This window comes from Heptranchias perlo, chromosome 5 (genome assembly GCF_035084215.1).
Source record: "Heptranchias perlo isolate sHepPer1 chromosome 5, sHepPer1.hap1, whole genome shotgun sequence".
NCBI lineage: Eukaryota > Metazoa > Chordata > Chondrichthyes > Hexanchiformes > Hexanchidae > Heptranchias > Heptranchias perlo.
Genome location: NC_090329.1, coordinates 115,020,321 through 115,040,811, shown reverse-complemented (window position 1 = coordinate 115,040,811; position 20,491 = coordinate 115,020,321). Strand labels below are relative to the sequence as shown.

The window sequence follows — 20,491 nt, the reverse complement described above, 5'->3', positions numbered from 1 at the left end:
ATAAATTTAATGGTGGCATTTTGCCGTCTTCTCTCCATGTATATCTGGGCATGCTTGGTCACATGCATTTGCATTGTTAATCAATAGTGCCATTATAGATGAGGAACTGTGTGCTGTTCTCAATTGAGACCGGTTCTAAAAATGACAGTGCAGCTCTTGAATACACTCTATCCATGGATGGAAAGCCAGTTCGCCCAGTGCTACACAGTTTTATCGGGAGCAGACAACAAGAGAATTTCCCTACTTATTCTCGAGCAAATCGTCCATTCTGAGTCAGTTTTCAGAGCTTCATGTATTTGTCTTTTTGTGTTTACACACTGAGACAACATTTCATGATGTTGTTTCTTCTACTTAAAAACTCGAGGCCATTGTTATTGCACTGCTTCGATGGAGAAATCTCTCTTCATTTCAGCTCCTTGTATTGGCCCGGCTATCATAGAAAGGTTACAGCACGGAAGGAGGCCATTCGGCACATCGAGTCCGTGCCGGCTCTATGCAAGAGCAATCCAGCTAGTCCCACTCCCCCCACCCTATCCCCGTAGCCCTGCAATTTTTTTCCTTTCAAATACTTATCCAGTCCCCGTTTGAAATCCACGATTGAATCTGCCTCCACCACCCGCTCGGGCAGTGAATTCCAGATCCTAACCACTCGCTGTGTGAAAAGGTTTTTCCTCATGTCACCTTTGGTTCTTTTGCCAATCACCTTAAATCTATGTCCTCTGGTTCTTGACCCTTCAGCCAATGGGAACAGTTTCTCTCTATTCTGTCTAGACCCTTCGTGATTTTGAATACCTCTATCAAACCTCCTCGTAACCTTCTCTGTTCCAAGGAGAACAATCCCAGCTTCTCCAGTCTATCCATGTAACTAAAGTCCTTCATCCCTGGAATCATTCTAGTAAATCTCTTCTGCACCCTCTCTAAGGCCTTCACATCTTTCCTAAAGTGCGGTGCCCAGACCTGGACACAATACTCCAGCTGTGGTCGAACCAGTGTTTTATAAAGATTCATCATGACTTCCTTGCTTTTGTACTCTGTGCCTCTATTTATAAAGCGAAGGGTCCCGTATACTTTTTTAACTGCTTTCTCAACCTGCCCTGCCACCTTCAACGATTTGTGCACATATACCCCCAGATCACTCTGTTCCTGTACCCCTTTTAGAGTTGTGCCCTCTAGTTTATATTGCCTCTCCTCATTCTTCCTACCGAAATGTATCACCTTGCATTTTTCTGCATTAAATTTCATCTGCCAAGGTCCACCATTCCACCAGCCTGTCTATGTCCTCTTGAAGTCTATCACTATCCTCCTCACTGTTCACTGCACTTCCAAGTTTTGTGTCACCTGCAAATTTGGAAATTGTACCCTGTACACCCAAGTCCAAGTCATTAATATACATCAAGAAAAGCAGTGGTCCCACCACTGTACACCTCCCTCCAATCTGAAAAATAACCGTTCACCACTACTCTCTGCTTCGTGTCACTTAGCCAATTCTGTATTCATGCTGCTACTGCCCCCTTCAATCCATGGGCTTCAATCTTGATGACAAGCCTATTATGCGGCACTTTATCAAATGCCTTTTGAAAGTTCATATACACCATATCAACCGCATTGTCCTCATCGACCCTCTCTGTTACCTCATCAAAAAACTCTATCAAGTTAGTTAAACACAATTTGCCTTTAATAAATCCGTTAACATGTCCTCCAAAATAGCTCCTTTTCCCTGTTATGTGCATTATTCTGTAGTTCATGCTTACAACTGAACTGACATTTAGTACAATGGAAATGAACTTGAATTCAAAAAAGTAAATGAAGAGGTTCAAATGTTTTATGGATTTCTGTTTGATGCCCTGACAGAGGAGAGATGAAAATGGCTCAAATGGGTCCTGAATTAACCCAAGTGCCAGAATGGGGTGTTGGGATGGGCTCTTAATTTTCTTTTCTTTCCCAATCACGATGTTTGAATTTTGAAGGAAGAATTTTTTAAAATCCACTTAAATCTGGGGTCCTAGTGGCACCGTGTTTTCGTAGTGTACTATGAGTCAGGTTTGTGTCTACAAATCTCACCAGGCCACATGGGGACGGTGTTAAGTGGGGCAAATGGTTCCATGGGGCGTCGGGCTAAACAAATCCAAGGTGAAGGGCTGTTCTGCACTGATTCTGGGGGTTGGATTGTGAATGGCGGGGACCTTGAGGAGGCCACCTGTTTAAACTTGCCATCGCACTCGTTCGCAAAATGGTGTGTGGTGCAGAGAGCAAGAATAACGAGACATAAAATTCAACCAAATCATCAATAATTGCATTCGTGTGTTGTTGTACCTGTAATCTGTGCTTCCCTAATGTAGAAGGGGAGAAGTTAAGAGTTGTCATATCTATAGGTAGATACTGTTCTCGTTATTATTGTAGGTTTGACTCCAGTCTTTTGTTTGTAAATGGCTATGACTTTCCTGTTGCAAATGTGTTAGTGGCTTTCTAGACTTATGAGCAGCAAAAGCAAGAACCAAAATCACAAATCTCAACAACAGAGCACGTGTTGAATTGCAGTTCACCTCTTGGTCCTCTGTCATGCAAAGTACATTCAGTGCAAGAGAACGAAATAATAACAGCAAACACGCACACAGGGCACAGTCTGCTCTTATCTAACACTACATTTACCCTTTTTGCGTTTGCTAGTACGTGTTTTCTTCCATGTAGTCATGCAGAGGTGACAGGGGAAGCCAAAATAAAAACACGTGAGTTTGATAAGGAAAGAAAGTGGTTATAACTAGAAACGGTGATGATAAAGGACATCGCAGTTTCTATTTATTTATTGCACAGACCGTTAAAGAAACTTTCTGAATGGCTGGCAGTTGGCCAAAGAGAGCGACCTGTCCTGATCCAGCGAGGACCAGCAGTGCGGAAGGTTCACTGGGTTCTGCTGTGAGCAGGTGAAGTCTGCAGAGTCTGGGGTCACTTCTGACAGCACCCGCTCAGCCTTATGGTAAATTTGGTAAAAGATACCAAAAGATCCTCATCTTTCCCCCCCCCCCCCCACCCCAGGGTTAAATGCAGTCGAGGCCAGGCAGCATGTTGTGATGTGGAGATGCCGGTGATGGACTGGGGTGGACAAATGTAAGGAGTCGCACAACACCAGGTTATAGTCCAACAGCTTTATTTGAAATCACAAGCTTTCAGAGGCTTCCTCCTTCGTCACCTGATGAAGGAGGAAGCCTCCGAAAGCTTGTGATTTCAAATAAAGCTGTTGGACTATAACCTGGTGTTGTGCGACTCCTTACATTAGGCAGCATGTTAGCAGCTGTTGTTTCTGGTTTCCTGCAGTTGTACTGAACATGTCCTGTAATCGATCATTGCAATCGGTCTTTATTTTAAAATATCCTTTTGTAATATACGACATTATATAGATCGCAATTAAAAAATTTATGTGTTCTCCCTCTACCACAGGTCTTCCATCATATTTGTACGTGAAGCGATGTAAAATCCTGAATGGTGGAGAGCGCTTGGTAAGTGAGTCTGTGCTTGTACTGCTGTATGACTGGGAATTTTCAGAATATTGATGAGGCAGTTATGCAGTTATTTTTTTTCTGCCCAGACTCTAATGTGACTGCATTCTCAGGGTCGTGATTCATTTTGATTTGATTTGTTTTTTGTACACATTCAGAGTGAGGAATGCTAATGCAGGAGAATGGAACACTTCTGTCATTTCAGGCACCCCAGTTTATTCCTATAGAGCGCTCTGGGGTCAGGTGCAGCTGCAGAATAAATCTCACCTTACTCTTCCCCCAACATTGTACCTCTCAGAAGAGAACCTCCCATTGCACCAGGGTGGGAAGTGGAGATGTTACACAATACATTTCGATGGCCTCTACAAATCCCAGATCTGGCTGAAATGCCAGACACACACACACGAGTGTCACAAGATCTTTTATACTCACCTGAATACTGAATAGCCAGAAGGGGCCCTGACAGTGCAGCACTCTCTCAGTACTGCACCCAAGTGTCAGCCTAGATTATGTGGGGTTTGAACCCATGACCTTTTGGGGATGCTGCCACTGGATTATTGGCCTTTTAACTTTACAGTGGAGTCCAGTGTTGGTAATGGTTTGGTAGGTTTTTCTGTGGTATGGCCTTGATCTGATGTATTTGCACCAATGGTTTTTTAATCTGGGTCATCAAGGTTATGGTGATTGACCTGGTGACGTTACAACCTCAATTTTTGGAACTCTTTTCAATGGGCAGTGGAGCACATCTTGTGGACTTTTAATTTTTCCCCTTCTGTGAGGTAGACCAGAACTAGGGGCCATAAATATAACAGATCCAATAGGGAATTCAGGAGAAACTCTTTCGCCCAGAGAGTGGTTCGAATGTGGAACTTACTACCACAAGGAGTAATTGAGGCAAATAGCATAGTTGCATTTAAGGGGGAGCTCGATAAACACATGAGGGAGAAGGGAATAGAAAGGTAAACTGATAGGGTGAGATGAAGAACGGTGGGAGGAGGCTCACATGGAGCATAGATACTGGCATGGACCTGTTTCTGTGCTGTACATTCTTTGTAAAGGTGGTGGACAAGTCTCCAGTTGTGTAAAGACTGGAGACTGTCGCTGTCAATAACCTTTTAAGAATAAAACTGCTGAAAAGAATTGATGATTTAACATCCTTTTGTTACTATATTTGTGCTGACTTAAATATGTTGGTTTGGTGATCCCATTGGAATGTAAGCTTTGCAAACTTCCTGAAACTTGGTGCCATATGGGAAGAGTCCCGAACCCAAGGTGCTTTGGTTTAAGTGAAAAGCTTAATTCTGCTGCCTAACATTGTCAGAATTAGTAATCATACTCTTGAATCATACTCTTGAATCTACAAGACTTCTTGTAGGATTCTTCATTTAGTAGCACTCTTGCCACTGAGTCAAAAGTGCGTGGGCTCAAGTCCCATTTCAATGCAGTACTGAGGGAGGGCTGGATTGTCAGAGATGTTGTCTTTTGAATGAGATATTAAACCGAGGCTCCTTCTGCCTGGACGCAAAAGATCCTGTGGCATCCTATTTGAAGGTGAGTGGGGCTTTCTTCCTATGTCTTGGACAATATTTTCCTCAACTAACATCACCAAAACAGAATAACTAGTTACTTACCTCGTTGCTGTTTGTGGAACCTTGTGTGTAACTTGTCTGCTGCATTTGCCTACATCACATTGATTATTCTTCAAAAGCAGTTCTTTGGCTGTGAAGTTGCTTTAGGACATCTTGAGGACATGAAAGGTGCAAGTTCTTCTTCAAACCAGTTATCTCTTGAGAGTGCCATCAGCACTTCATAAAAGCACCCAAAAGGTAGCAGAAAGCATGTTAAAAGTTTAATGGATTTTATAATTGATGGTACTGATTTTGTGTGTCTGTGTATTTTTTTGGTGCTTATTGAGTGATGCCTGTGGTTGCAATGGAACACATATTCTCACATTTTGTTCTTTGCATCAGCATCACTCTGTAAGTAACACTCTCACCATTTCAACCGTGCAAAACAGCCTGCGGTATAGACCAAATCTCAGGCTTATGCAAAATATACATTGCTGAATAACCAAGCAGCCTGCTATGGTCCCAGGAATAGTTAGGCTTGCTGATTCTATGTTGAAAGGTGACTAGTTCGCAGACAGGTATTCTGTTAGACAGATGCGCTCCTCCTATTTGATCCTATTTAGAATTATTGATGTTGCTCCAAGTTCTGGGACATAAAACTTAGTTTGCTTTTCTTTGCAACCCGAAGGTAGGGATTTTTTAGAAGTTCTCATTTGCAATTATCATTCATGTTTTAATCCTCGGTGGAAATGTGATGGTACCTGTGCTCCCACTGTACTGACAACTGTGGTCGCTCACCATCAAATATAGTTGTTTGCGTCCTTGGTACAGAAACATTTCAGATCACTTAACCATCATCCACTGCAGCAGTACAGAAGGAGTGGAATGTCAGCTGTCATCTCCATACCTGGGTTCCAATCCAGGCACTAACTGTCCTTTGAGCTGCACAGTGAGTGAGTTAGTGGGGTATGTTTATTTGCACATGACTACGAGAGGATTTATTGGGGTCCTGTTGACAAGAGAAGAGGAGATATTGACTAGGGGTATTGGCTGCAGTCCGACACGGGCCCTTTGCACAAACGGGCTATTCCTCCAGGTGGAAGGAGGAATGTGATGAATGGGAAGGAATGCAGTGGGAACCAACAACTAGCGAATAGGGAGAATTCTTTACTGTTTGCACTCATTAAGGTGAGGGACCTCAGTGCTGGGTAAATGAAGACCTGTGACTCTGGTCAGCATCAAGCACTCCCAGGACAGCTTTAGCAGTGTCAGGCTGCAGTGCCAAGGTGCATCTACTCCTTCCAGCCGTGCACGTTAGAGCCACCCTCAGCGAGTTTCCAATTCCCAACACCAGGCTTCCTAATAAAGTCTTACAGCGCTGAAGGAGGCTATTCGGCCCATCACGTCTGTGCCAGCGCTTTGAAAGAGCTATCCAATTAGTCCCATTCCCCTGCTCTTTCCCCATAGCCCTGCAAATGCTCTCATTTTCAAGTATATAATCCAGTTGCCTTAAGATCTGTTTGAGTGGGATTGCCAACATGTGGGCAGCTTTGTGTTGTGGTCTGTGTGTGGGAAGTACTGAGTGAAGATTGCCCAAATACATGTTGCAGAGGATTCTTGCAGCTGAGGGAGAGACTTTCGCCTGTCATTCTGGACAGGATTCAAATCTAGGGCCCAGAGATAGTTGGACAATGAAGTAATCCACTGCACCGTCCAGTCCTTTAACAGTCATTTGGAATATTTTACTAAGTTAATGGCGCTATATAAATGTAAGTTGTTGTTGTTTAAAACACAATCCGCTCGTGGTGTAATGTTTAGCAAAAGTGACCTCTTCTTTATCTAATGTAATCTGAATGTACTGATGATGATGTGTGGTTTTTAAACATTTACTTTACAAAACCATTAAATAATATTTTGGCCGACTGTTTCCAAATGATGTGCGTGTAAGACACCAGCAGGTGCACTGTGATTTCGACAAATTATACTCAAGGCTACATACTTCAGAAGGAATATTTCTCCTCAGTCCTGAGTTTTACCACAAATACACCCAACTCTTCTGCTCGTCTCTCCGTATTTCCTTGTCAGCTGCAATATAAAAGACTACTATAACTGTGTCTGAAGAAAAATCCTTTTAAGAAGAAAGATAGAATTTGCACTTATATAGCACCTTTCATGACCTCAGGACGTCCCAAAGCACTTTACAGCCAATGAAGTACCGTTGTATCAGAGGGAAACAATTAATTGTAATGGTAAAAACATCTTTAAAACTGGTCCATGCCTTCCGCATGAGAGGCCCAACTAAAAACTTTTTACAGTGCATGTTCTTTCATTAGAATCATACAACACAGAAGGAGGCTGAGCTTGCTGTGTGCAAATGAGCTGCCGCCTCTCCTACAATACAACAGTGACTGTACTTCACAAGTACCTCATTGGTTGTAAAGTGCTTTGGGACGTCCTGAGCTTGTAAAAGGCACTATATAAATGCAAGTTCTTTCTTTACGCTCCTGTCTTGTGTTGGAACATTGTTCCAACAGAATGACGGACACAATTTAAGACATTTAGGTGCTGATTTTAAAAGCGGGACCCTAGTGATTTGAATTGCGTCCCTTTCTAGCAGAGTAAGGCAGAATATTTGAGGCTCGACTGCCAGCACGCATTGCCGCCCTGGTTCTTCACCTCATGGTTGTGCTGGCAGTGGGTTATCACAATATCTGCTGTGGTCTCTGGAGCAGTGTGATAACTCTGGTGCTCTGCTACTTCTGACTGAGATTACCAGCTTTGCTACTCGTGATATCTTTCTCTTTGAGAGTGAAACTTTGATTTAATAACAAGAGGGGTGTGTAGGGGGGAGAAAAATCCCACAGCAAAGCAGAAATATTTGGTAAATATACTTCAGAAATGAAATCGATACCATCACCTGGCACAGTGTGACATTACTCACAATTCCCGGCATCACATATTCTGCTACTGAGGCCACAAAGTCCTCCAAATAAAACTAGATTGATTGCCAGCAACGTAACCACCCCATGCTCATTCACAGCTTCTCCAGCACTCACACTCGCCAAGAAAGCTCCGAATGTGTTATCAGCTAAATCGCTATGCGAGACTATTGTATTCCCTGCAACTTTGCTGGTGATTTAAGCCCTAATGTTTCTACTAGTTAGCTGTCTCATAAATTGAGCATCACAGGGTTCCGTTTCTGCAACTGGTTGACTTAAAGTGGCACAAAATGCTTGGCACTGCATCACTTGTGTGTGGTGTGGACAGATCTGCTTCGTTAAATATCATATCATGCAATCTTTTCTGTGTCGACAATGGCCAATTCGTTTTAATGAAATGTGAATTGCTGTCATTTGTTATTCTGAAGGGGAAGCCATTGCTTCCTGCTTAGCAAGCTAGTGTGACTGGTTGGTACTTATTGCAGTATAAATTGCAGAACAAACAAAAGCACTCTGGAAAAAGTCAAGTGAGTTGGACTAAGAGAGAGAATTTGGTCCTGTTAATTTTACCAAATAGTTGGCGTGAGTACAAAACGGGAAATCCCAATTTGTATTTGAGTCAAATTTTCCATTTAAAATTTCCACTAATGGATGAATTGTACTGAGACTAATAATGCCAGCCCACAAGCCCATCTTTCTTCTACCTATAGATTAATAAACACTCGGGGAAAATTGAATTGGCCATGTGCTGCAAACTGGATTATATCTTTAAGTAAATCTGGCAGGAAGTTCAACCGTAGTGTTCAGTGTTATTTTCGCTGCTATTTAAGAATGCAGATTAGTGAGTTTATTTTATGAGTCAAGACATCCACTGCATGAGTTGGAAAAAATGTGTCTATATTGGACCTTGTTAAGATTGCAAGTATTACAGAATCTGAGATGGGTTTGAAGAATCTTTTGCGAAATAAAACAGATAGCTGCCGATGGAATTAAACTTTTCTTTGTGGAGAAAAGATTGAGAAGGGACATGGTCCAGGATCCAGGTGTAATCTAGTTATTTACAATGGGCAACATGAGTTCAAAATTAACTAGCATTAAGAGATGAGAAGAATTTGTTTCTTCAGCTGGGAAGTGAATGTGTGACGGATACGTGTCTGTTCAGTGAATGGGTTGAGGGTTACAGGGATATTAATGGACACAGATGAGACGACCATGGGGTACAATGGTTCCTGTGCTGGTGGGACCATGGCTGAGATGCTTGTGAAATGTAAGCTGCTACGGTTTGAGTATGATGAGGAGATGCCGGTGATGGACTGGGGTTGACAAATGTAAGGAATCTTACAACACCAGGTTATAGTCCAACTGTTTTATTTGAAAATCACAAGCTTTCGGAGGCTTTCTCCTTCGTCAGGTGAAGTGTGGGATTCCTTGAAGGTTACCGCATTTATAGTCAGAGAACCATGCCTGGTGATTACAGATAATCTTTCCAACTGCCCGTTGTTAAGGCAATCAAAGTGTTCAGACAGAGAGATGTTACATACAGGACCACCGAATATACAAACGGCCAGAACAAAAGACAGAGAGAGAGAGAGAGAAACATCCGAAAGGAAGAGAAAGAGAGAGAATGACCCGTTGTATTAAAAACAGATAACTTTTTTTCACCGGTGGGGTTACGTGTAGCATGACATGAACCCAAGATCCCAGTTGAGGCCGTCCTCATGGGTGCGGAACTTGGCTATCAATTTCTGCTCGACGATTTTGCGTTTCGTGTGTCTTGAAGGCCGCCTTGGAGAACGCTTACCCAAAGATCGGTGGCTGAATGTCCTTGACTGCTGAAGTGTTCCCTGACTGGGAGGGAACCCTCCTGTCTGGCGATTGTTGCGTGGTGTCCGTTCATCCGTTGTCGCAGTGTCTGCATGGTCTCGCCAATGTACCATGCTCTGGGGCATCCTTTCCTGCAACGTATGAGGTAGACAACGTTGGCCGAGTCACAGGAGTATGAACCATGTACGTGGTGGGTGGTGTCCTCTCGTGTGATGGTGGTATCTGTGTCGATGATCTGGCATGTCTTGCAGAGGTTGCCGTGGCAGGGTTGTGTGGTGTCGTGGACGCTGTTCTCCTGAAAGCTGAGTAATTTGCTGCGAACGATGGTCTGTTTGAAGTTGGGTGGCTGTTTGAAGGCGAGTAGTGGAGGCGTGGGGATGGCCTTAGCGAGGTTTGAGTAGTACTAGTTGTAAGGTGGAATTAATCCCAGAGTTTCATTTGATTACCATTCGTGTATCAGGGTGAAATGTTGGAGTTTATTTGTCTTGGAGGTTTTGGGTTAGAAATTGGTCTGGGCCTGTAGTGCAAACCAGGCGGCATGGCAACGGCCGGCCATTATACACCCCGCCCAATATTCATTCCATTGACTGCAATAGATGTTGCAATTATTTCCCCTTTGTCTAGGTGCTTGTTCAAAACACACACACATGAGTAACTATTTGGGTTTGACTAGTGGCAGAAGGCAGAGGGTGATGGTCGAAGGTTGTTTTTGTGACTGGAAGCCTGTGGCCAGTGGGGTACCACAGGGATCGGTGCTGGGTCTCTTGCTGTTTGTGGTCTACATTAATGACTTGGATATGAATGTAAAAGGTATGATCAGTAAGTTCGCTGATGATACAAAAATTGGTAGGGTGGTAAATAGCGAGGAGGATAGCCTCAGTCTGCAGGACGATATAGATGGGTTGGTCAGCTGGGCGGAACAGTGGCAAATGGAATTTAACCCGGAAAAGTGCGAGGTGATGCACTTTGGAGGGACTAACAAGGCAAGGGAATACACAATGAATGGGAGGACCCTAGGCAAGACAGAGGGTCAGAGGGATCTTGGTGTGCAAGTTCACAGATCCCTGAAGGCGGCGGAACAGGTAGATAAGGTGGTAAAGAAGGCATATGGGATACTTGCCTTTATTAGCCGAGGCATAGAATATAAGAGCAAGGAGGTTATGATGGAGCTGTATAAAACACTGGTTAGGCCACAGCTGGAGTACTGTGTGCAGTTCTGGTCGCCACACTACAGGAAGGATGTGATCGCTTTGGAGAGGGTGCAGAGGAGATTCACCAGGATGTTACCAGGGCTGGAGCGCTTCAGCTATGATGAGAGACTGGGAAGATTGGGTTTGTTTTCCTTGGAGCAGAGGAGGCTGAGGGGGGACATGATTGAGGTGTACAAAATTATGAGGGGCACAGATAGGATGGATACTAAGGAGCTTTTTCCCTTCGTTGAGGGTTCTATAACAAGGGGACATAGATTCAAGGTAAAAGGCGGGAGGTTTAGAGGGGATTTGAGAAAGAACTTTTTCACCCAGAGGGTGGTTGGAGTCTGGAACTCACTGCCTGAAAGGGTTGTGGAGGCAGGAACCCTCACAACATTCAAGAAGCATTTGGATGAGCACTTGAAATGCCATAGCATACAAGGCTACGGACCAAATGCTGGAATATGGGATTAGAGTAGACAGGGCTTGATGGCCGGCGCGGACACGATGGGCCGAAGGGCCTCTATCCGTGCTGTATAACTCTATGACTCTATGACTACTGTATACCCATCAGTCCTAACCTCTCCTCCTTTGGCTCAGCGTCTGTGTTCCCTAGGGTTCAGTGAAGGTGCCTTGGGACATTTTTTCTATGTTAAATTCGCAAACTTGCAGGGCCATGGGGAAAGAGCGGGGGAGTGGGACTAATTGGATAGCTCTTTCAAAGAGCCGGCACAGGCACGATGGGTCGAATGGCCTCCTACTATGCTATTTGATTCTATGAAGTTGTTGCTGCTGCCACTGTACTGTATGATAGTGCAAGTGAAAGCACTCCAAGGAAGCTGAGTAATTAACAAGTAATGAAGAAAGGTCATCAACCTGAAAGGTTGACCCGATATTTATGGGGAGGGTGTGGGTGAGGCTGAAACAGCCGAAGAGCTCGGCAAAACCGGGGGTGCGGAGGTCTTGCCGAACTTAACGGCAGGACCTCATTAACATTTTTTAGCTTGGCCAAATGGACACGCTGAATGGCAGGTGGGAGGGAGCACTAATGGCAGGAGGCCTCAGCCAGAGACCTTTAGGGACAGTCCCTGACAATTGAGAGGTCAGAGAGGCCCGCGACTGGGGTATTGGGGGAAGGAGAGGCCCGGGGGGAAGGGGGGAAAGGGAGGCCCGCGACCGGGGGGACGGGGGGAAAGGGAGGCCCGCGACCGGGGGAGGAGAGGCCCGCGACGGGGGGAAGGGGAGGCCCGCGACCGGGGGGAAGGGGAGGCCCGCGACCGGGGGGAAGGGGAGGCCCGCGACCGGGGGGAAGGGGAGGCCCGCGACGGGGGGGAAGGGGAGGCCCGCGACGGGGGGGAAGGGGAGGCCCGCGACGGGGGGGAAGGGGAGGCCCGCGACGGGGGGGAAGGGGAGGCCCGCGACCGGGGGGAAGGGGAGGCCCGCGACCGGGGGGAAGGGGAGGCCCGCGACCGGGGGGAAGGGGAGGCCCGCGACCGGGGGGAAGGGGAGGCCCGCGACCGGGGGGAAGGAGAGGCCCGCGACCGGGGGGGAAGGGGAGGCCCGCGACCGGGGGGACGGGGGGAAGGGGAGGCCCGCGACCGGAGGGAAGCGGAGGCCCGCGACCGGGGGGACGGGGGGAAGGGGAGGCCCGCGACCGGCGGGAAAGGGAGGCCCGCGACCGGGGGGAGCGGGGGGAAGGGGAGGCCCGCGACCGGGGGGACGGGGGAAGGAGAGGCTCGCGACGGGGGGGAAGGGGAGGCCCGCGACCGGGGGGAAGGGGAGGCCCGCGACCGGGGGGAAGGGGAGGCCCGCGACCGGGGGGACGGGGAGGCCCGCGACCGGGGGGACGGGGGGAAGGGGAGGCCCGCGACCGGGGGGAAGGAGAGGCCCGCGACCGGAGGGACGGGGGAAGGAGAGGCTCGCGACGGGGGTACTGGGGGAGGCCAAAGGCTTCCTTGAAGCGGTGGTGGGGGGCACTCTTGCTCTTCCTGGCCCACAAGGAGTGCTGAAAAAGGCACTTACCTCGTGGAGCTGGCAGCTCGCCCTCTCTTTTGCTGCTGAGTTTTCTCTGGGAAACTCGCGCAGCAGCAATAAATTTTAAATCGGGCTCCCAATTGCACTGCGGGAGCCCGATTTAAATATGTTAATGAGGTGTCTCGCCTCTCCACAGCGGGACACTCTGACGTTACGATATCCACCGACGGTGGCCGCATGTACGCTGTGTTAGGGTCGCATTCCCTGTATTTAACTCTTTAACCCCCCCCCCCCCACCTGTTGTGGGGGTGGGGGGGTGGAGTTTAATATCGAGGCCATTAACTCTGTTTCTCTCTCCACAGATGCTTCCTGACCTGCTGAGTGTGTTCCAACATGTTGTGTTTATATTTAAGTGGTTATCATGTGTTGCTTATAGCAATAGTTTGGCTGACTCCCAAACATTGCTTTATAATGGGCACTTAACTGGACATATAGGGAAAAAAATGGAGTATCTGCTGCTTGTGATATTAGTCTCAGACTAAAGCATGTTTTTGAATTGGAGTTTACGTTTTCAGCTGAGGGGCTGTAAATTATCCACCTCCTTTTTATGTGTTGAACCACAATTGGCAAAGGCATCAGCTTGTCCATTGCGTGTTCAGTAAGAGGCGGAATTGAACCCCGAGTGTATTTGGGCTGTCCACGTGTCTGACCAAATTACACATACAACCATTTAGACTAGAGTGAACCCGAGGGAATCATATGACTTCTCGGAAAGAGCACATGCAATAGCCTGATGCAGCTGTTCGATCTGAACTGTAATCTTATTGTAATTAAGAGTTATCCCTAAGAGCAGTCGAGGCTTGTATAACATTATATTTTATAAACGGCAATGTACAGACCTTAATGAGAGAAGTCAAAACATTTCGAAGCTGCAGTGTCCCATCCACTCCTATTTCTAAACTCAAACATTTGATAAGTACTTACAAACCTTTATTCTTTAAAAACAAACTTGGATTGTAACCTTTATTTTATATTTGATTTCTGAAGCATTGACTGTTTTTGACTTGTTCCAGAAATGGTTGTAAACTGGAGATATTTGTTTACTCCAATGCCAGTCTTGAATATATCCCATGCTGGAACGTCTGGCAGGTTAGGAGATTCCCAAATTTCATAGCTGGCAGGTAACAAAAAATAAGGATGAATTTATCTCCATAACTATTTTCTTTCCTTTTCTCTCCCTCTCGTGATGCCGCTGCCTCTCGTGATGCCCCCGGCTCGTGCCCGTGAAGGCGCTGCCCCCCCCGGCTCGTGCCCGTGAAGGCGCTGCCCCCCCCGGCTCGTGCCCGCGAAGGCGCTGCCCCCCCCGGCTCGTGCCCGCGAAGGCGCTGCCCCCCCCGGCTCGTGCCCGCGAAGGCGCTGCCCCCCCGGCTCGTGCCCGCGAAGGCGCTGCCCCCCCCGGCTCGTGCCCGCGAAGGCGCTGCCCCCCCCGGCTCGTGCCCGTGAAGGCGCTGCCCCCCCGGCTCGTGCCCGCGAAGGCGCTGCCCCCCCCGGCTCGTGCCCGCGAAGGCGCTGCCCCCCCCGGCTCGTGCCCGCGAAGGCGCTGCCCCCCCCGGCTCGTGCCCGCGAAGGCGCTGCCCCCCCCGGCTCGTGCCCGCGAAGGCGCTGCCCCCCCGGCTCGTGCCCGCGAAGGCGCTGCCCCCCCGGCTCGTGCCAGTGATGGCGCTGCCCCCGGCTCGTGCCCGTGATGGCGCTGCCCCCCCGGCTCGTGCCCGTGATGGCGCTGCCCCCGGCTCGTGCCAGTGATGGCGCTGCCCCCGGCTCGTGCCAGTGATGGCGCTGCCCCCAGCTCGTGCCCGCGAAGGCGCTGCCCCCCCGGCTCGTGCCCGCGAAGGCGCTGCCCCCCCGGCTCGTGCCCGCGAAGGCGCTGCCCCCCCGGCTCGTGCCCGCGAAGGCGCTGCCCCCCCGGCTCGTGCCAGTGAAGGCGCTGCCCCCCCCCCCCGGCTCGTGCCCGTGAAGGCGCTGCCCCCCGGCTCGTGCCAGTGATGGCGCTGCCCCCGGCTCGTGCCCGTGAAGGCGCTGCCCCCCGGCTCGTGCCCGCGAAGGCGCTGCCCCCCGGCTCGTGATGGCGCTTGTGCATGGTTCTTCGGGTACCAGCCCTCCAGTAAGATACCCAAGTCGTCATTCTACATGTGTATGGCCAGCCAATGAGTGTTGGTAAGGTTACCAAGATCAGTTCGAATGCCTCGACTGCTGTCCCGACTGAGATGATCTAACTTTGCACGGACTGGGGATTGATCCTGAAATTGTCATGATTTAGGTGGCCCTGTACTGCACCAAATGGTACACTCACCAGCTGAATTACCAGAGTAAATCTGAGAGGGATTACCCTCCGTCTGTGTTTGTTGGTAAACTACCACTGGCGATTCTTTTTAAAAACAACATCCTTTCATGGATTTTATTTTTAATATGATGCCTTTTGATCTAAATAAAAGTCATGGAAGCACTGTTATTTTCATGTGCATTAAATTTCAGGGTTGGAGTGTCCAGTGAACATTGGGAGGGGCCTGATGACACATGTTGGGTGGTCTAATCCATAGTTTGATTTAATTCTCCCGCTTTTTATGGGCTTATGTAAAAATGTTTATGGGTTTTATACAGACCAATCTGAACCAGCTGTTTCCACGTGCTGGTTCCAGGCCTGTTGTGTACTGAGGTTGCGAGGCAGCCTTTACTGAATGCCCTCAGTGGCGGGGCCTGCAAGCATTTATATATTAAATTCCCCAAACCAGTAACTGTGGGGCGAGATTTATTTTTCTTTCTTCTGTAACACCTAGAACTTAAAGTCCATGCTGAATGTCGGGTTGCCAACTCTTGTTGGACGTATTCCTGGAGGTTTCATGACACGACCTCCTGCCCCACCCCCACACTCCCACCATTGGTTGCTCGACATGACCATCCTCGCACGCACCGCATTCTCAGGCCAATTGGAAGGCAAACAGGCTCTTATTTACCTGATTGGATGACGCTTGACTGTCAGTCAAGCGGCCTTTTTATTCAGTTTCCAATATTTTTACAACAAATGTTCAAAGAAAATGGAAAAAAAATCACACACTATTTTTAATGCCCCAATGGTTTTTCTCTCATGTTGCTCGTAGCAGTATCCTGGAGATTAATCTTCAATTCCTGGAGACTCCAGGACATTCCTGAAGGGTTGGCGTCACTAGCTGAATGTCATATAGCTTGACAGTGGCTCCTCCATCATCTGCGACGTCAAGTCTGCTTTTCTCGAGTATTGTGTGAATTTAATGACTTGTGACCCCACAACTTTCAGCTCTTGATCCCAGCCACTTGCCAGCTGGCCAAATCTGATCTGGTGGAGCAGCAAGTGATGGACACATAACTGCAAAAGGTCCTTCTTTATGACCCTCTTATTACAGATCACAAGAGCAGCTCCCACTTTAGGGGCTGTACGTCTGTGTTTACATTTACCATTTGTGGCATCTGTGCCTAGCATGCTGTGCAATAAAATCAGAATCTCTTCATTTAAGTGATTTGTGTCTGGTGAGCAAGATGCATGTTTTTTTTCTTTTTTGATTTTGACGTATTGACCTGTTGCTAAGTTTTTATTCCCCTCAAAAAATCTTTGAACATCTCAGATTCCTTTTTCCAGCTGAAGCTTTCCTTGTACGTATTCCTTCAACAACACCAAAGCTTTGCATTGGATTTATTGGCAAATGCTGATGTTAAAATGTGCCTACTGGTTTAGCGAAGGGAGGTATTCTATAATGCAGCTCAAAAGCAGTGTGTTATTTGTGTCCGGGTATCACTACTGATTTTTTGGCTATATCAGCGTTTCAAGTGGAGTTTGAGATCTTGATCCTCTCTGCTGCTTGCTTGGATGTCCAACTTAGTGGGTCAATGGGACATCCGTATTCCTACCATTACAAGAGTGACTACACTTGAAAAGTACTTAATTGGCTCTGAAGTGCTTTGGGACTTGCTGGGGTCATGAAAGACGTTGTTATAAATGTAAGTCATCCCTCCCTCCATCCCGACCAATTTGTACCCAAGACGGTTTTTTTTAAGTTATCCAAGCAAGTAAGAAGCACTGTTTTTATTTTGAGACTTTTCTCTTGCGGTTCCAATGCAGCCACCAGCGTAGATTCGGAAGGAGCAAAACCCACTAAATGGGCAGGCAAGCTGCTGTAGGAGGGCTGAGGGTAACAGAGGTCCGTTTTGTTCTCGGGAGCACAGCATTTGGGTGTTTAACCTAGAGGGCTGTTTTCTGATCAGGATTTTAAATTTGTCCAATTCTTGCAGAAGCTTTGAGGCGTGTTTGGGATAATTCAGTGTTTGGGAAGTCAATAGGCTTATATTACTTTTCACCAGGGCTTTATTGTAATCGAGATGTGTCACATTGTTTCCTATTTCAATTCACTATTTCCTAGGACTTCAAAACTTTGGAATGCCTTAGATCTGCATCTTCATTTCCTCCTTCAATCTACAGGCTTTTAAAACTCAAGCATCACCTAATAATTACTACTAAATCTATCACATTACTTCATTTATCTCCATCTTCCCTTCCACTTACTTCAATCTTCGTGATGCCCTGTAATATGGGGCTTTGGCCCTTCACTGATGTTTTTGCAATTGGAAAAAAAAATCCATCCTCATATTTTTTAAGCTAATTATAGTTGCAAGACAGCACCTTTCTGCTTCTCCAGAATTGCCTGCAACAAGTTATTTTGCTTCATTTCCTTTAACCTCAAAAAAGCTCAATTGCAGATATTTGATCCATTGACAAGTTTCTATTTTATGACGCCCTGAAAACATTTTACACTTGTAAGGTATACATGCCAACCTAGAAAACGAGCAAAAGCTGGCCAACAATTTACTGAAACTACATCAAAAAAAGCTTGCAATTCAATTTTTTTTTAAAAAATCAGCTGACAACTTAAAAAAAACCCTGAATACAGCCTGATGACCAAGGCCACTACTTTATGGTGACTGAATAAGTTAGTTTATTAAATGGGATTCCAGAATTTTTACTAGTTGTTTGGGAATCACTGTAGATGGAGTACAAAAGCTAAAGCTGGGTAACTCTGAAAAATGTTTTTCTCTTGTGCTCTGTCACCTCCGAGATCACAACCCAGCTTCTCGATTGTCTTTCTCTCCTTTCTACTGGACCTTCGCCCAGTTATTTCAAATGATTTGAAGTTCTTTAATTCATCGTGCAAGGATCCTGTGTCAGACAGTTAGAAACGAAGAACGTTTGTCTGTTTCTTGTATGGAAACATTCTACCTGTGTGAGCTGTGCTTTTGTTAAGATTACATTGCACAAGGAAGATTGCAGGGCTCTAAAGCAAGATTTCTTTTGTATATAAGTGGTTATTTTCTCGATGCAAATTAAAAACAATATCCCTCTGAGAATCTGAAATCACTTCTCACTTTAGCTGGGCCTTGCTTGGTTAAAAGCCCCATGTGGAATTTTGCATTATCTAGATGGAAAGCTCTGGATGAATTGCATTCAAACTAACCTTCTAACATTTGAAAGTACTTTTAACACTTTTTTTTCTGGAGATTGCACCTCTAATCATGGAGAAAATGATGCAGGGCTCATCCTTAGATGAGTCAAAGTTCATCAGTTAACATAAGAGAACATCAAATGAACTTCCACATGGGGACTAGAAAAATAATTATCCGCAGTCTTTTGAAACTGGCTGATGAATCTTCCTTAGACGCGGAGTAGGATTTTAAAAATAGCTGGCCGAACACCGCCCCCCTCCCCCCACCCCGTTCCAGTGGGGAATAGGCGGGCTCAATTCCGAGGGTCCGGACTCACTTGAATTTGGCAGGCGAGCTGCGGGCCGCCAAACAAGGGTGCTGACACAAGGTTCTAAACTCAACCACTTGATGCCAACTTGCTTTGTAGCTATTTTGTCGCAAAGCCACGAAACTCCACAAATATCAGTTCTTAGATTGTGAACATTTGAATCAATTATGCAAATCTACCATTAGTTATTCCCCATCATATTTATTAATTGAATACTTAGCAGAATGTCTATTTTTGTAGAAGAAGTGGACACAGTAGGACTCGGGCGTCTGAAGAGCCAATGAGCTTTAACCAGGAACCTAATCCTACATCCACAATTCAAAGCAGCATTGTCTAAACTGAGGACTATGTAAATTATAAAATTTAAGACCATAGGTAAGTATAGTGAGGCCAGGTTTTCAGTGTGAAGCCTTGGTCAACGGGATTGCAGGTCAGAGAATTGGGTGCGGACGTCAGTGCTACTGATTCCTGGTGTTCCAGTGATTAAAATTAAAAATTGGAAAATCGGGAGCACCGCGAATTGGACGCACTAACGTCTGCACCCAGTTCTCCAATCCATGCGCTCATCAAGCGAGGCTGCACACCAGGATTGTAGTTCTGCAAACTTTTCACTCCTATTTCTAGTCAGCATTCCACATAGCAGGAAAATTGCCATCTGTCGTGCAGGACATACTCAAGCACATGTCCACAATTCCGATGGTGGCTTTCCTTCTTTTGATGTCCAAAATTCATCTTTACTAAATCTTGGTCACGACTGCCAACTTTATGAATGCGATTTGGTTTGACTTTTCATCCTCATCAGCAAGTCTTTGATGATTGCAGAGACGAGCATTCATTAATCACATGAAATCTTCATTGAGGCACTGATACTGTTGTATAATTTTGCTAACGGGAAACATTTTGTGGAATAACGTGCACACTCACTGGGGGCAGTTGGAAGGTTGTACTCAATTAGGTGTGCGATATCTAAGAGCTCAGCATTCACAACCTAAGAAATAACAAATTTTAAACCGAAAGCTTTCCCTGAGTTACTGAGCTTTCCCTGAACAAAATATCAAAATTTAAAAGAAGTGAACGTTGATGCAACTCACCATTCACCTAGCAACTGCCATAAACAGCTGTTAAATTGCTACTCCTTTTCCCTAAACCCATTGGCCTACTTATTTGACAGTCAAAGTTATGGACCCATAGGTATTAAATGATCCAATTTGCTCTGCACTGAATCACTTAAGATTTAACTTATCATGTTCACCTGTCACTGGACAAAAGCAACTTGTGATTGAGTGTTCTTCTTTCCGCTGGCTTCAAATGCTTCTTTGTTTCCTTTTATTGTCTGTGATCCTCAAAAGCACTTCTCCCATATTTTGCAATGTTGATGTTGATATTGCACAGAGGACAAGTCACGCAATATTGATTGTTGAGATGTGACTTTTTCATCCGAGAAGAATCATTCATATAATTTGCACTGAAAGAAAACAGTGGGCCTGACTTATTCTTTGGAGATTCCAATGTGAGTACTTTAGAATCACTTAAGGCTTCCCTCCTCACCATTGGTCATTATGATTGTTTAGTTTGACATGACGAAATATGTGTTGCCTGGTAACTGTACTAGGTCTCCTTTGATAAATGCAAAATGACTTATAAATACATGTCTGTAGACCACCATAAT

The 20,491-nt window shown here is 46.2% G+C and overlaps 1 protein-coding gene across 5 annotated transcripts in view; it reads left to right on the top strand.

The window, feature by feature from the left end:
• The window catches only part of LOC137322036 (tyrosine-protein kinase Fyn), a 278,886-nt gene that overhangs the window by 91,190 nt on the left and 167,205 nt on the right, over positions 1 to 20,491 (top strand). For 4 of the 5 annotated variants that reach the window (XM_067985066.1, XM_067985062.1, XM_067985064.1 and 1 more), the window contains one exon: positions 3,436 to 3,494. The exons of the other annotated variant lie outside the window; for it this stretch is intronic. The gene's annotated coding sequence lies outside the window, so the exon portion shown is untranslated. The remainder of the gene's footprint in view (positions 1 to 3,435; positions 3,495 to 20,491) is intronic. 5 annotated transcript variants of the gene reach the window in all.